Consider the following 16,031-nt stretch of genomic DNA (forward strand, 5'->3'; position numbering starts at 1 on the left):
TACTGACTAAAGCAAAACATTAAGAAATTTATATATATATTATTTAATTAAAAAGTAAACTCAGACTGATACTGACTCATTTTCATTTCAGTCAAGTAAAACAACAGGAAAGACTTATTCCAATCAATAACTGAGACATGATTCTTTCCCCAACTGAAAGGATTATTTTAAGGTAAAGGAAATTATTATTTCCTTTAAATCCTGTATTTATACTAGATTACAGAATGTCTAAATTATCTGTCAGACTCCACAACAAAGACTTTTGCAGCTGATCAAACCCTCACACGTGCAATAAGACCGCTATATGTGCAATTCTTGCACAATTCTTCTTCTGACGAAGTTGTACTTTTGTATTTTCTTACTCAGTGGTATATAGCATTTGTATTTCTATTTTATTCTATTATATATATCATTCCATACTATTCTATTTTATTCTATTGTATATAGTATTTTATTTTATTGCATTCCAGTGTTTTCTAATTTCTGCTACATAACTTTGCACTTTTGCTGTAACAAAACAAATTTCCCACCTGTGGGACTAACAAAGGTCATCTTATCTTATCTGTAATATTTATTTGAATGCATCTCTACTCTTTAAGCGGTTCAAGTTATGTTAAAAAAAACCTGAAAAGCGAATTATTCTTATTCAAGGTCTGAAGATGCACCAATGTCTCCTATTGGTTGGCATAGCAACACACTTTTCTAGTACACACTGAATGAACAGGAGACAAGTTTAATAGACTGGATTACTCCCATTAGCTGCTATACATTTGAAAACTACATTGAAATCTACAATAAACTGTGTATTACACAAACTCTCCATGATAACTCTTTCTTTATTAAAAAACCTCGAAAATTTCAAGGATTTTACAAAGCACAAAGTAAATGAGTTTTTTCCAGGTCAAGACGAAACTTCTGAAACCTTAAATCCTTGGGAAAAAAGTATTCATATCATGAAGGGTATTCCGTTAATTAATTTTTTAAATACAGGGCAGTCACTCTGTGGTAATCAACATGAGAGCTTTTATTCTTCAGCCGATAAAGTCTTCACTTATGAAATACTTGAGAAAATGGATGAGTGTTTGCTCATTAAAAGATGATATTTTCTTCTGATAAAAGTTAACATTAATTACATATCTTCACATTTTAGCTTCAAACTTGCACCTCCCACATTTTCAAGAATCCTGAGTGTGTGTTTTCACTTTTCCCCATCAGAACAAGAAGGTTGCTAGTTTGACAATGAAATTTTAACATTTCCTCCTTCCTCCTCCAATGGTTAAATGGCACATTTAGCTTTTTTTCATTATTAGTATTATTTCATTTAAAACAACAGCACCAATGAACTAGACCATGTCTAGCCGTGGGCAGGGGTGGGCCCAGTCCATCCATTTTTATTCAGACAGTGACAAAAGCATCACAGAAAACACTTGTTATTCAGTAGACAGTCTACAGGCTGCCTCAAAAGACACCCACTTGCCAGCAGCTTAATGCGATCATATATACAAAACACTTGATAGGAAGCAAACCATTGTGTCTCTTGGAAGTGTTCAACTATGAGCTGAGCATGAGATAGCACGTAAACCACCCACAGACATACACAGTCCCAGTGGCTGCACAGAAAAAAAGAAAAAGAAATCGCTCTGACTTGTAATGTAAGATGTGTTGTGATGTCACTGATGATGATCCTGTTTTCTCCATTGGATACTGAATGACCCGCCACTATATGTGGGTTAAACTTTCCCTTAAATATGCTGTATGGTGTTGTAATGCTCTTGTGTACTTTTATAGTGGAACTGGATTAAGTGAGCAGCATAAACAACATCAAGATAAGCTAAAGATAATCCACCACCTGGCCTTTCTGTGTGGAGTTCTCCCCTGCGTGGGCTCTCTACAGGTACTCAGTCTTCCTCCCACAGTCCAAAGGCATATAATTAGTGGGATTAGGTTGACTGGTGACTTTAAATTGCCTATTGGTGTGAATGTGAGTGTGAATGGTTGTCTGCCTCTCTGTGTTGGCCCTGCAATAGACTGATGACCTGCCCAAGATGTACCTCGCCCAATGACAGTTGGAATAGCCTCCAGCCCTAGAATAAGCGTGGATGGATGATGACCTAGAAGATACTTACCCAACACATTAAATTTCTCATTTTTCATTTTTCATTTTCACTGAACAGTTTCATACTGCAGCTACAGTGGAATTAATTACAGCAGCATTTGAAATAAGTCAAACAGTTCTTGGGAAAGTATTAAAAGAGACTGACATTCCTGGCTTATTACACCTGAGTGAAGGTAACAAGCCTTAACATCCAACCCTTTATGTTAAAAGAGAAACGGGTGCAATAGCAGAGTTTATCTATTTATTGATTCACTGATGATTAAATGTTAATTTATTTCGATCATGTAAACAATATACAAATACATTTAGCAAAGAAAAGAAGAGAAAATAAGGCTATACAAAATAAAGCTAAGACATTTCAATATTGCTTCAACTTTTCCAATTCAATTACGTATCGAAAAGGAGTGGGAAGAAGTACACACTTATTTAATCCCACCCCTTTGCCATAAGTTATCAGTCAATATTTTGCCAGCTTCTTTACTGATGTAATCTGCAGTAAAAATAGTAAACAGATATCTGATATAATATATATAACATCATGAACCTTTCTGAATAAAGACATTCGCTGAATTTCAACATTTTCCCTTTCTTTATAACTCATGAAGATCACATCTTTTTCTTTTTTTTTTGCCTGTCCCGTTTGAATCTTTAGCCATCAGAATTGTTGTCTGAAGGCCAAGAAGGATTACTTTACCAACTGGATCATCATGGCTTTGCCATATTGGTCCATTTGATTGACCTTTATTATAATTATGTATTTATTTTATTTTATTTTCGGTTGTTACAGACGGGACAGACATGACTGGGGGATGAAAGAAAGAGAGGGAGAGAAAGAAAAATAGAGGGGAGAAGAGATGCTGAGAAAGGGGGGAAGAAAAAAAAGAAAAACAAACAAAACACCTGGATCACCTGTATGGAGATTAAAAAAAAAAAAAACAGAAGAGAAAACAAACAAAAAACATACTTGCAACATAATAAATACAACACCATCACAATAAACTAGCTAACAGTAGATAACAGTAGACACTAAATATTACATGTTATTGTGCAGCGCGCAAGATCGACAGCGCACAATGTGCTTTGAGGTAGCAGTCAAGAAAGGTGTTGTTTGTGTCTGTGAACACCCGTGTGCACACCTGTGTACATCAGCATGCTTGTATTCAAAAGGTTTCTCCATGTAACGATCTGCTAGGGAGTGTGGGGAGCCATAGCCCCGTCCCCCAGGGCATGAAGCAGGTATGGAGGAGATCCAGGCCCCAGACATCCAGAGGCCCCAGAATATGAGAACCCAAGGAGGACCACCAGGAGGGCAACCATGCCACCCTCCTGGGAAGAGCTGAGGAGAGCCCCAGACGAGGTGTCACCCAGCAGCCACGGAGCAGAGGCCAGAGGGGGTTGCAGTGACGTGCCCGCAGGCTCTGCCGGCAGCCAGCTGTGCCAGAGAGGACCGGGCCTCAGGCCCAGAGGCCAGAGGCCTGAGGGCATCCCACCCAGCCAGGGTCCAGCCAGGCCACAGGCGCCAGGCCCCGTCAATCGGCCACCAGGAGTGAGTCGGTACATACATGAGCACCCAGCCCCAGTCGACAAGGACCACCAACACACCAACGTCTGAGGGCATCAGCCACTGGCAGGGAGTGTGGTGAGGGGAGATAGGCCTCCATACCTCGGAGAGCCTGAGATGTTCCCAGAGAGGTGGAGTCTAAGACCCAAGCTGACATATAGACATAGACAAACAGGCACACGCAGACACAAACGTGCATTCCCACCCCCATATACACAAACAAATACTCAGCACTCACCCCACGTGGAGACAGACACAAATAGACACTGTACACACATTCACACTCTCCAATCATACTCTATATCCCAGGTCCGGGTACCCCTGCCCCCAGAAGGGCAAACCGTACCCGGACACAGGAGATGTAACCCTTCTCTCTGGGGTGGAGGAAAGCAGACCACCTCCTTATCTGCAGTAGCAGGGAGGCCCCGCATCCCAGACTCCAATCCGACGGCCAGCACCTCCTCCCAGCCCCCCCAACCCCGACGCTTAACAGAATGGGGGTGAGTCTTTCTGAATGAAGACATTCACTGAATTTCAACTTTTTCCCTTTTTCATAACTCTTGAAGATCATATCTTTATAACACTTTTTGAACTGCTTTATTTTTGGACATTGCTTCAACTCCATATATGCATATATGTGCTTTTGCTTAGTAAATCATCTTTGATTCTTAATCTAAAAAGTATCAGTCTAATTAATATGAGAAATGAGAAATGTAGTAAATGAGTAATGAAAATTATTTTAGTGTCTGGATTTTGTGTGCATAGACGTGATTCAGCTTGGACCTTGGCAGATTAATGTCTGCGTATGAGACTTGCTGCAGTAATGTGAACAACAAGAAATGTGCCTCCGGCCCATCGTTATCCTTGATTTAAAGAGGAGAAATGTATTAAGTATATTTTAATAAATAAACACAGAATCATAATTTGTGTGATTTTGTTGATAGTTAATCATCATTAATTGCTTAATACTGATCAGAATATAATTAAGTATAAGTTTAACCAATATAAGAATTATTCTAATAACAGGCCTCTCACTGCGAATCAGTATAGATTAACTTGTTTGTGCAGAATTTCCTTGGAGGGTGTGTGTGAGAGAGAGAGCGGGATGGGAGGGGGGAGTGAGTGAGACACTGAGGGGACCACTAATCTCTAGAGAATCTCTGACTTTGACGTGTATAATCTCAAAGAGTATATTATGATTGAAAAACACAGTCATGAAGGGGAAAAGTCAAAGCTTTTACACTCAGCTCTCTCTTCACCACAACGTACAGCGTCCCAATCACTGCATCTGCAATCTGTCTGTCAATCTCCCGCTCCCTTCTCCCATCATTCATGAACAAGACCCTTAGATATTCCATTTGGGGCAGGAACTCGTCCCTGACCCGGAGTGGGCACCTCCCTTTTTTGGTTGAGGACCATGGCTTTAGATTTGGAGGTGCTGATTCTTATTCCCACCGCTTCACACTCGACTGTGAACTGTTCCAGTGTGAGTTTGAGGCCGTCGCCTGATGAAGCCACCAGACCCAAATCATCTGCAAAAAGCAGAGATGAGATTCTGAGACCACCCAAGTGGAAGCCTTTCACCACTTGGCTACTCCTAGAAATTCTATCCATAAAAATTATGAACAGATTTGGTGACAAAGGGAAGCCCTGGCGGAGTCCATCCCCGACATGAAATGAGCACAACTTATTGCCGGCAATGCAGACCAAGCTCTTGCAACAGCTGTATAAGGATCGAATGGCCCATGGCAGTGGGCCAGACACCCCGTAGTCCCGAAGCAACCCTATAGGACATGGTCGAATGCCTTCTCCAAGTCCACAAAACACATCTGCACTGGTTGGGCAAACTCCCATGTGCCCTCAAGTATCCTTAAGAGGGTAAAGAGCTGTTCCAGTGTTCCATGACCAGGACGAAAACCGCATTGTTACTCCTGTATCCAGTGTTCGACTTACAAATGGAGTCACCGTTCCAGTACCCTGGCATAGACTTTCACAGTTTTTCCTTTTTGACATATTAGATTGGATCTTAGAGGACGTTTTGGGAGCTTCTACCTGCTCAGAGGGATTTCATCCTGCATGGCTCGGTGTTACATGTCTTGCAGACTGTTTTTTCCCTCCCCTTTGTTTTCGGTTTCTCCATAGGTACACAGAATGGAGGCTGGTGTAAATTTTGAATCTTCAGCTATTTGGATGCAGGAGAATTTGAAAGGACCAAGGTGGATTGAGGACTCTCCTATCAAGGAAGCTTACCTGTGGCTGGACTCTCTTTTTCCTCCACGCCACTGATGACTGTTTGGCACACCTGTGTTATGATCTCACGTTCACCAAAACCTGATCTTGGTCAGCCTGAAGCCAGAGTTAAACAGCCACCATTTCCCTCACGTGTGATATGAGAGTGCTTCTATTGGATAAAAAAGGTCATCTCATTGCTGATAGCCTACCACCAATTTTTCTCCATCTATAGAGAATGGCTCTCACCGTGGTTCACAGGAGTCCCAAAGCCTTAGAGATGGCTCTGTAACCCTTTCCAGGCTGAAAGATGTCATGACTTTGTTTCTCATCTGTTCTTCAGTTTCTTTAGATCGTGGCATGATATGTTACTTTCTGAGATCTTTTAGCCCCCTTCACTTTGTTAGAAAGATTTTATGTAAGTGACTTCTAGTTTCAATGGGTCTGGAAGTAATCAGTGCTGGAAATGGCTAGTGAAATTTAATTAAGTCTTCTAAAAATATGTGGTTGATCACAATTAATTGGTGATTTACAAAAAGGGATAGGATAACGTTTTCACACAGGGCCAGGTAGGTCTGGATAGCACGTTTTTCTCTTAATAATAAATTAAGTCATCATTTATTTAGAGAGACGAATGTATTTTGTATTTACTCGTGTTATTTCTGTCTAATATAAAAATTGTTTAATGATCTGAAACATTTGAGTGCGAGAAATATGCAACGAAGAAATCAGGAAGGTGACAAAATACCTTTTTGTGGCACTGCTGCTGTGAATGAACTCTGATGACTTGCTCTTTACACTACACTTCAAAGCACGAAAGATTTGCCAGAGTTCACGGACAAGCATTGCTGACATTGTCATGTCAGTTCATTATGCAACTGTTGTTTCAAAGAGCAGCGCAATCCTTTTACACAACAGATGAAACGTACAGAAGATGAAAGAGGGAATAAAATGATGGACTGTGGTGGAGGAAAGGAGAGAAGTACAGACACAGGAGGAGGGACAAGAATGGTAATCAAATGTCAAACCTGTCTGTACAAGCATGCATGCACATTTTAGTGATGTAGCACGTGGATTGTAATTTATATGCTTATTTGTTTACTCTATCTCACTCATATCGCTCTTTCTCTGACCTTCTTCTTTTGTTTCAGTTTGTGCTTCTTGTCTGTTTGTATAGCTATCTCTAAATTGGTCTGTGTTGTGCTGTGGATTGTTCACCATCCGAGTCTGAGTTTGTCTAACTGTCCCAAAGGGCGTGTCCAATTACCTGTCAATAGTGGCAGTGGTGGGAAATTAAATTGTATTCCTCCTTGCCTTCCTATCAGCTGTGTTTGCCACCTTATTTCCTTAATATCTAGGCTTCATTTTTTTTGTCCCTCTGCCTCAAAACCAGTTTCATCCTTCCCCTCCTCTCCCTACGATGCCTTGTCATTACTCACTTGCCTCATTTTGTCCTCTTCCTTTTACCAACAAGCCAGTTGGTTGTGTGTGTGTGCAACAGTGTGTTACACTTTCACAATGTGGTGTGTTTTCTTTGATAGTATTTTGGCTGGCCAGCATCCCAGTTCTTCCCTCATATGGCTGAACACATTAAGGGAAAAAAACAAAACCTTCCTTTTCTGTGCTCTGACGCACTATCCAATCTCTTTCTCCACCATCTGCAGGTGGTTTCAAGGAAGAAAAACAGATAAAAAGAAGACCTGCTAGTTAGATAAAGAAAAAAAAACACAGCTAAGCACTATGATGGGATTTCCTGTTTTGTTAGAAAAGATGTTAGAAAAGATGAAAACACAGATAGAATGTACACAGTTTTGAAAAAACTAAAAGCAGATTTCCAAAAATTAAGCAAAAAACAAAACAAAAAAATAAGTAAAAATGAAATTATGTCCTCAAACTTAACTTGTGTGTGCAAGCTGCTCTCATGACTTAGAAACACTGAAAAGTGAAGTGACAACAAGCATCCATATGAGGAAATATGTATATGTAAGGTGTGATTTCAGTATCGTAAGGCAAGCCAGATCTTTAGGCACACTTTAAACAGGGAAATCATGCCTGGACCAAACCAAAGGGGGCAAAATTAAAGGTACAGTTACTAAGTGCTTCAAGTCTTAAATTAAAAAATAAGACATACTCCAGCATAAAGTATATGCATACACATAGTTGAAAATTAAAAGGCACATGCCCAAAAAGTCAAACGGGTACCAAATTCTTTCCAAAAAGCTAACCTTAGCTAGTGGACATTTAGATTAATCATTAGATGTTGAGAAGGGCTGAAAAGTTTAGGTGCTGGAAGGATGACTTCTAGATTTAAAGAAAGTGTAGAACAGGTCAGACATTATCTGAAATGTGGTCTCAGGTCTAATACATAAACAGGGGCAAGACCATGTAAGGTGTTTAATACAATTAATACAATGAATTTAAAATTTCACCAGAAGCCAATGTGTGTTCGCCAGCTTGTTTTTGTAATATTTCTGGACCAACTGAGTGGTTCACAAGTCACAGTCTAGACAGGATAACATTATATTGTGTACTAAAAGATTCAAATTATTGATTGATCCTGTAGGTTCAATTCTAATATTTTCTAGATGAAAAAAACAACAACTGGATGAGCTTGAGATGTGAGATTCATTTAATGCCAAATCTAGTACCAGGATTCTTAGCAGCTGATTTGATGTTGCTGGCAAGAGGGCCTGTGTAATGACTGACCTCAGTTTTGCCAGGGTTATAGTAGATGACATTGTATTGGTAGTAAAACACTCAATAAGGCTTTTGAGAAAGGCTCATGAGTATACAGCTGGGTATTGTCAACACAGACAAATGTTTTTCAACAAGGACACACTGGCAAATAGAAAAAAGCTATAAAAACACACAAATGACAACGGAGTCAGGAAAAAAAAATGCAACAAAGGTAGAAAAAGAACCCAAAAGCTCACAAAACATAAGGTGAGTGTTTTAGCGAGACAATAACACGATGGAAAAGCTACAGAAATGATAGAAACTAAAACATGGAAAGTATTGCATCGAGACACATTTAAAGGAACAATTTTCTTTACTGTGAGAAAAAGATGCAAAGTAATATGTGTTCTAATCACATGACTCATAATACTGTAGACAAATCAGGTTTTTTGTTTTCGTCCAACTTTGTATTCAGCTTCCACTGTGTTTTATTCTGCTGTAGTTGTATTTTTTTGTCTGTGCATTATTGCAGCATTTTTATATTTGCTGATGTTTTTTTTTTTTTTTTTGAAGTTGCAGTGGGTTTGACCTTTCAGGACCACCATATCATTGTTTATGTTCTGTTATTAGTTTGTGACATTTTTTGTTTTAATCAAGCATTTCCCTGGCCAGAATAAGCCAGTGCTTTATATATCATTCACTTTAGTTAAGGTCAAACTATTTCATGGAACTTTTAAAAATAGGCTTTGATCCATAAAGATCTAGGAAAAGTCAAATAATCTAAGCTGAAAGTAGAGTTGCACTGACTGAAAGTGAAGAGCAGTGCCGGTCTCCAACTGGGTAGTTGGCTGGCATCCTGCCTGCACTGGATGCTCGGAAAACAGATAGGATCATCCTATTATTACGCTTATTACAAATTCAAAGACAGCAGTATCACAGAAAAGTAAAGATTAGCTAAGCCCTTATTCCTTAATGCACCCGAGCAGTTAGCTGGCAGTTAGCCACTTTAGTAAGACTCAGCTTTTGCATATTATCATAACATTATTGAACTAACAAAAGCTTATAGTGGAGAAGCCTCTTAATTTTAGATGCTGTCTAATTTTTCCTGGCAGCAAGCCACTTTTTAAAAAAGCAGATTTAAACATCTGTAAATTATTTTCATCTTAATTAGTGTAGACAGGCTTATCTGTTCTACTGAATATCAGCTTAACAGGATACATTTATCAAGTTTATAGTTGGGATATTCCACTTAGCTTTTAGGTACACAATACCAACTTAAGTCACTTAATACTCTGCATTTTCCTAAATGCTTATCGAATATTCAGATGGCGCACTGAAATAGCTATACGCTTCTAGATGTGACACACACGTTGATCTGATCTCTTCATTATCATTATTTTTATTAGCATGAATATGATTTGATTGTCATATCAAATAAACTTTAAGACAGTTGTTTTTTTTCCAGTACAGGTCAGGTTATACCATCTCTTACAACATAATAAATATATCTCAAGGAGAGAGTTCAGGCAAGAAGTTTACTTGCTTAAACATACCCTAACCAAGACACAAAGATCAGCAATAAGTTGATCAGCTAAGTTGAAGAGACTGAGCAGTTCACCTGTGCCAGCTTTTATGGGCTGTAAGACAGAGGTGACCCACATTAATTGACAATCCTCCCATAACAGCAGGCCATAGCGTTCACGATGTTCCACCTTGACACTGTAAATTATTCTGAAAAGAGAAAATAAAAAAGCAACAACAGAAGGTAACATTAAAACACCCCCATTAATTAAAATGGCTACCACACAATCTGGTCCACAAACGAGCCTACACCCACCCCCTTCCCAAATCCAATTTCCTACCCCGGGAACACATTAAGGAGTGGTGGGGAGTAAAAATGAATGTTAACAGGTATAGTAAGTTGGCCTAATTTGTCCTTATTACAGAGATTTCTGATCATTTCTGATAATCATAACTAGTATAGAGAAGAATGCATCTACACCAGATAGAAATAGGTTGAACAGGAAAAAAATTAGCCTTGGAACAGCAAGTGAAAATCTAGTCGTTGGCACTTAAATGAGCACCAGGTCTCATCACCAGTGCCCAACACCACATAGTCTGCACACACACACACACACGCCCACACAGCACTGCTTTGCCAAAACTCCAGCAACAAACTGGAATTAAATATGCGCATCAACCACAGCAGCACACCAAAAGGCTCTTCTGAACAAAAGATATTCACACTAACCAAAATGTTCAGAAAGCCAACAAAGAGGGAACCAAGCTACAGCAAAGCTGACAGCAAATCAATGCAGTTAATGGGGTCTACAACAAAGCTACCAGACCAAACTACCAATCTAAATATTTCACACCACTATTCAAGTTCAACTTTGTGACTCTTACTCTTCATACATTAACCAGTTAAACTTTGCCACATAATTACACAATGTGACCAAATAAATGTACATTCATAAAATACTTCACTTTCATAAGCTTTGAAAGGATCCCTAAACTTGAATAAAAGCCAAGTTGCATCAATGAAAGCAACAGTAGGACTAGAAGGCTAAATTGGACAACAGACAGTAGAGTACAAAGAAAGAAAGACATCCGTGTTGATTGCTCTTTTTTTTTTTTTTAAAGTAAAGGCAGTTCACTATCTATTAAAAACACAGGCCTGGCTTTTCCTAGATCTGATGTTGTTACTAACAGGTCTTTTTCTTGCCACCTCTAATCAGAATGGTTTTCATAATCATACTTTTTCTGATATGTAGGAACCTTAGACCAGACTAGACATTCTTCTCACAGCTAATAATTTAAAATTCTTATTACTGCTGTGTGATCTCCTTCCTGGTTGAGCTGATGTATTTATGAACATATTTGAAATATTTGTCTAAGTAGCAAATAAGCAGAATTCTCTTTTTGGCTCTTACACTGGTGTCAGAATTGAACATCAGCTATGTAATGCTACTTAATACTACGTTGGCAGACTGGTTTCCAAAGCAATGAATCTACGGATTTTGGATACACATGTGCTAACGAGAAACACTGAAGAAACATGGTAGATAGTTTTTTATTAAATTAGATATTTTATTTATTCATGAGGCAGTTATCCAAAGGCGAAAATGTTAATATAAAACACTGACCACTGTGAAAAACCGTGCTATTACAGTATAATGACTTTTGTAAATTAGAGGTAACTTGGACATGAAATAGAAATTCACCAGATTTCCTGGCAGAGGTGATTTCTTTTATCGAATAATGAATATATTTCTGAAAATATGCAAGCATAAGTGTGGGATTCGAGAGCATTAATCTGTTCATTTTTGATACTGTAGACTTACTTAAGGTAAAAGTACACTAAGCCCAATCAAAGGTCAGGCACTCCAATTAATAATAATCAGCTACCAAGCACATTTTCCCACTGCTCAGCTCACCTCGGAACATTATCATTGAGTTTCGTACTTGTTCTTTTAATACAGTGTCAATTTTCAAATGGTCACTTTCTGGTCATTTGCATTAATAAAGGTGTTGTTGAAGACTGTTTGAAAAAAGGCAGTGCAGCTACTTTAATGCTGTTAAAATACTTTATATTGCTGCTGCATCTTAGTAACTTAAGCACTTGATCATGCTCCGTGACAAATGTGGAGACAGACTGCTGCTGGCAGGCACAAAGACAGCACTTCTGCTTCTGCATGCTTACAAATAGGGGTATGTGTAAACAGACGTATTCAAAATATGATGCCAACCTCTCGCCTAAGTAATGTGTAAAAAAAGAAAAAAGTACTACGCAATTGCATAACTGAAACAGGACTTTAGATTTGGTCCCAAAAGTCCTCACGTTGATATCCCCACAGGCTTTTTGATTTGTGTAGACCAGGGGTGGGGGAACTCTAGGCCTCGAGGGCCGGTGTCCTGCAGGTTTTAGATGTGTCCTTGATCCAACACAGCTGATTTAAATGGCTAAATTACCTCCTCAACATGTCTTGAAATTCTCCAGAGGCCTAGTGATGAACTAATCGTTTGATTCAGCTGTGTTGACCCAGGGTGATATCTAAAATCTGCAGGACACCGGCCCTTGTGGTCTGGAGTTCCCCACCCCTGGTGTAGACCTATGTGGTCACATAGATCGTTGCAGCCATTTCAAAGCCATATGCAGGGTATACAGCTGTATGGTGCACTCAATACATATTTTGTTTTGTTTTTCTAATTTGTAAGCAGTGCTGTGTAACTTGGTTTTTAAATGTTTTAATGGTGACCTGCAAAGTGCCTGCAGTTGAAATAAAACATGAATAAACTAAATAAAACAATGGCTTTTAGAATGAATGAACTGTTTTTTATGTGAGTCATACACTAAGATAAATATGAGGAGCAATCAAAGATTTAGGAAAGTATGCAAAAATAAAATGTATTATTTAAATAAAAGTTCTGGCTTCTAGCTGTGATACAAGCTTTAGCTGAAGTGCCCATTGCCTTAACATTCATGCTAATTTGCACTGTGAATTTATGACCTTGAATCACAATTTTTATCAAGTTCTACACTAACAGAATCAATTGACCATAAGAAGATTGATCCAAACATAGCAGTAGTATTGGATGCACTCTATTGATGTACAAGGAGACGACCTTGGGTTGAATGTAACAGTCAATTTTTTTCCAAGTACTGTCTCTGAAATTCTGTCAAGAAAGGAAATTCTAGGTCCAGTCCAGACTGATTAAAGTGCTGAAAATCTGGATGAACAGGATACTGAAATGAGCTGAAGAGAAGGCATCTTATTATCACCCCAATTAGAGATTGCTTACCATTTCCTGCTGTGTGCACGTAGACGTGTGTACACACAGCAGCATAGTTGTGTGAGAAGGAACATTTGTGTGTGTGGAGAGAGAGAGAGAGAGAGAAGGAGGCTATATGAGTGCATGAGTAAGTTTGCAGTTCCTCCAGTCATTCCTGCCCTTTCATCTATAATTAGTGTATGTTGCAATGACAGCTTGGTGCAGCACTCAGATTGGCACAATGACTGATGGGCAAAGCAAACTGTAATTGGTTTAACTGGTTTTTGCCAGTCAAAATGTTTGTGTTTGGTTGCATTTATAAGAAATAGTCATAGAGTTAATTTCCAAAACACTATTGAGACAAGGTGACGATTACTTTAACTTTGTGCAGTTGCCCTATTGGTCTATTTATCGTAGATAGTTCCTTATAATCAGCCAAGAAGCAACCAAAAAAATCGATGTGCAGGAAAAGGAAGCCAATAAGAAGAGACAAATGTGATCTGGGACCTTAAATTGAGTAAAATACATCTTGTAAACATCCCCTGGGGCACATACCGCCCTTGTGAAAATACCAACTCTGATGTAGGCACAGCAGAGTACAGTCACCTAAAGGCTGAAGGAGAGCATTGTCTGTCTCAGTTTTATGGATGGTACAGAACTAACTCCCAAAGAAGACTGGAACGCTGCAGGTCATACTCAGATCACGATAACATCTTACTTCCAATTGTCTATTCTTGTTTTAGTCCTAATAACACTGTGGGGGCAAGAGATAGATATATTTTCCAGATATTGTTTCCATTTTCTGTAGTAGTGTTGGTAATAACCTGGACGCAAACCTACTTCTGCTCTCCCGTGAACAAAAGTCTGTGATTATAATGAATGAAGTCTATCATCCATCCTCCTCTTTGTTTCTGTGTGCTTATGAAATACTAAATATCTGAACCACTGCCGGTTCAGATAGAGGGGGAGGAGGTGGTCAACAAGTACAAGTACCTCGGGCTGTGGGTGGACAATAAACTGGACTGGTCATGCAACACAGAGCACCTGTATAAAAAAGCCCAAAGCCGACTGTACTTCCTCAGGAGGCTGAGGTCTTTTAACATCTGCAGGAAGCTCCTGAGGATGTTTTACCAGTCAGTGGTTGCTGGAGTACTTTTCTATGCTGTGGTGTGCTGGGGGAGCAGCACAGCAAAGAAGGACTCATCCAGGCTGGAGAAACTGATCAGGAAGGCTGGCTCTGTGGTCGGCATGAAGCTGGACACTCTGGTGACAGTGGCAGAGAAAAGGACACTAAAAAACTGCTGGACATTATGAACAATGCTGGGCATCCTCTGCACACGGCCATTAACAACCAGAAGAGTCTGTTCAGTGACAGGTTGCTTCTCCCCAAGACAAGAACTAACAGACTTAAAAACTCCTTTGTCCCACACGCCATCAGACTGTTTAACTCCTCTCTGGAGGGGAGAGGGAGGGGAAACAGGAGGACAAAGGAGGGGGGAACAACTAAGCTGTAGTGCCTCTTCACCTCACTGTGCAATACCTTTTGTGCAATACTTTTGTTAGTAGTCAATGGTGCAATAGACCTCAATACTTGAAATGTGCAATTCACTTGTATTTTTATTTTTACTCCTATTTATTCTATTTATCCCCTTCGTATATTTTATTTATATATGTCTCTGTATTTATATATGTGTGTGTGTGTGTGTGTGTGTGTGTGTGTGTGTGTGTGTGTGTGTGTGTGTGTATATATAATATTCTGTAACTGTAACTTCTGTCGGTGCTGTGCTTTTGGAAACAGAATTTCCCAGAGGAACCCACCCGAGGGATTAATAAAGTTTTATCTTATCTTATCTTAAATAATCCATATTGGTCTGCAGCATATCTAACACAGTGGTTATGTATGCTTTATAACAGATGAAAACATTATACAGATTTAAAAAATCTAAATCAGCTTAAAATAACTGTATAACTGTGATGGGTTAATGATGACTGTTTCCTGTATGCTATTTCCCTCCTTGCTTTCCTGTCTGGTCTCTATTGCCAAACAAAATAATTAAAATGAGAATAAATCTACTTGTTCCTAAATCTACCTGTAAACTGTTACAGCCCCATTCCTCTTTATCGGGAAACATGATTTCCTCGAGGTGAAGTGGAGAAAGCAATGAAAATTGTTGTAAGAGAGCAGCCAGCACCACTAAAGCAATAAGCAGGAGAAAATCTGATTGAAGAAATGGAAACAATAGTGTCGAAGGAGGTGCACATTTCCAACATGTTTCCACAAAAGACATGAAAAATAAACAAGAAAACAGGCTGAGGTGAACATAACTGAGGTAATAATCATCGTTTCCCCTAAGACACTCATTACAAATTTACAACAACAGTCACTTAAAGGTGCTTTATATTGCACGGTAAAGACCCTATGATAGTACAGAGAAAGCAGAGAACATAGGACTCATCATTTGCCCTCATACATGATGTGAGGCAGTTTTAAATGTATTTAATACAAGAAAAATTCAGGCAAGATTGAATTGAACATTGACAAATAACAGATTTGTTGCGTGAAACATGCACATGTGGTGTCTGTGGATGAGGCCCGTTCAGTGGAGCATTTTACTTGGATTAAACATGCTTCGCTGGTTAGCTGTAGAGGGTGGGATACACCGTCCGTGATGGAGA

Source organism: Perissodus microlepis, chromosome 14, assembly GCF_051167445.1.
Source record: "Perissodus microlepis isolate ML-2025 ecotype Zambia chromosome 14, ASM5116744v1, whole genome shotgun sequence".
Lineage (NCBI taxonomy): Eukaryota > Metazoa > Chordata > Actinopteri > Cichliformes > Cichlidae > Perissodus > Perissodus microlepis.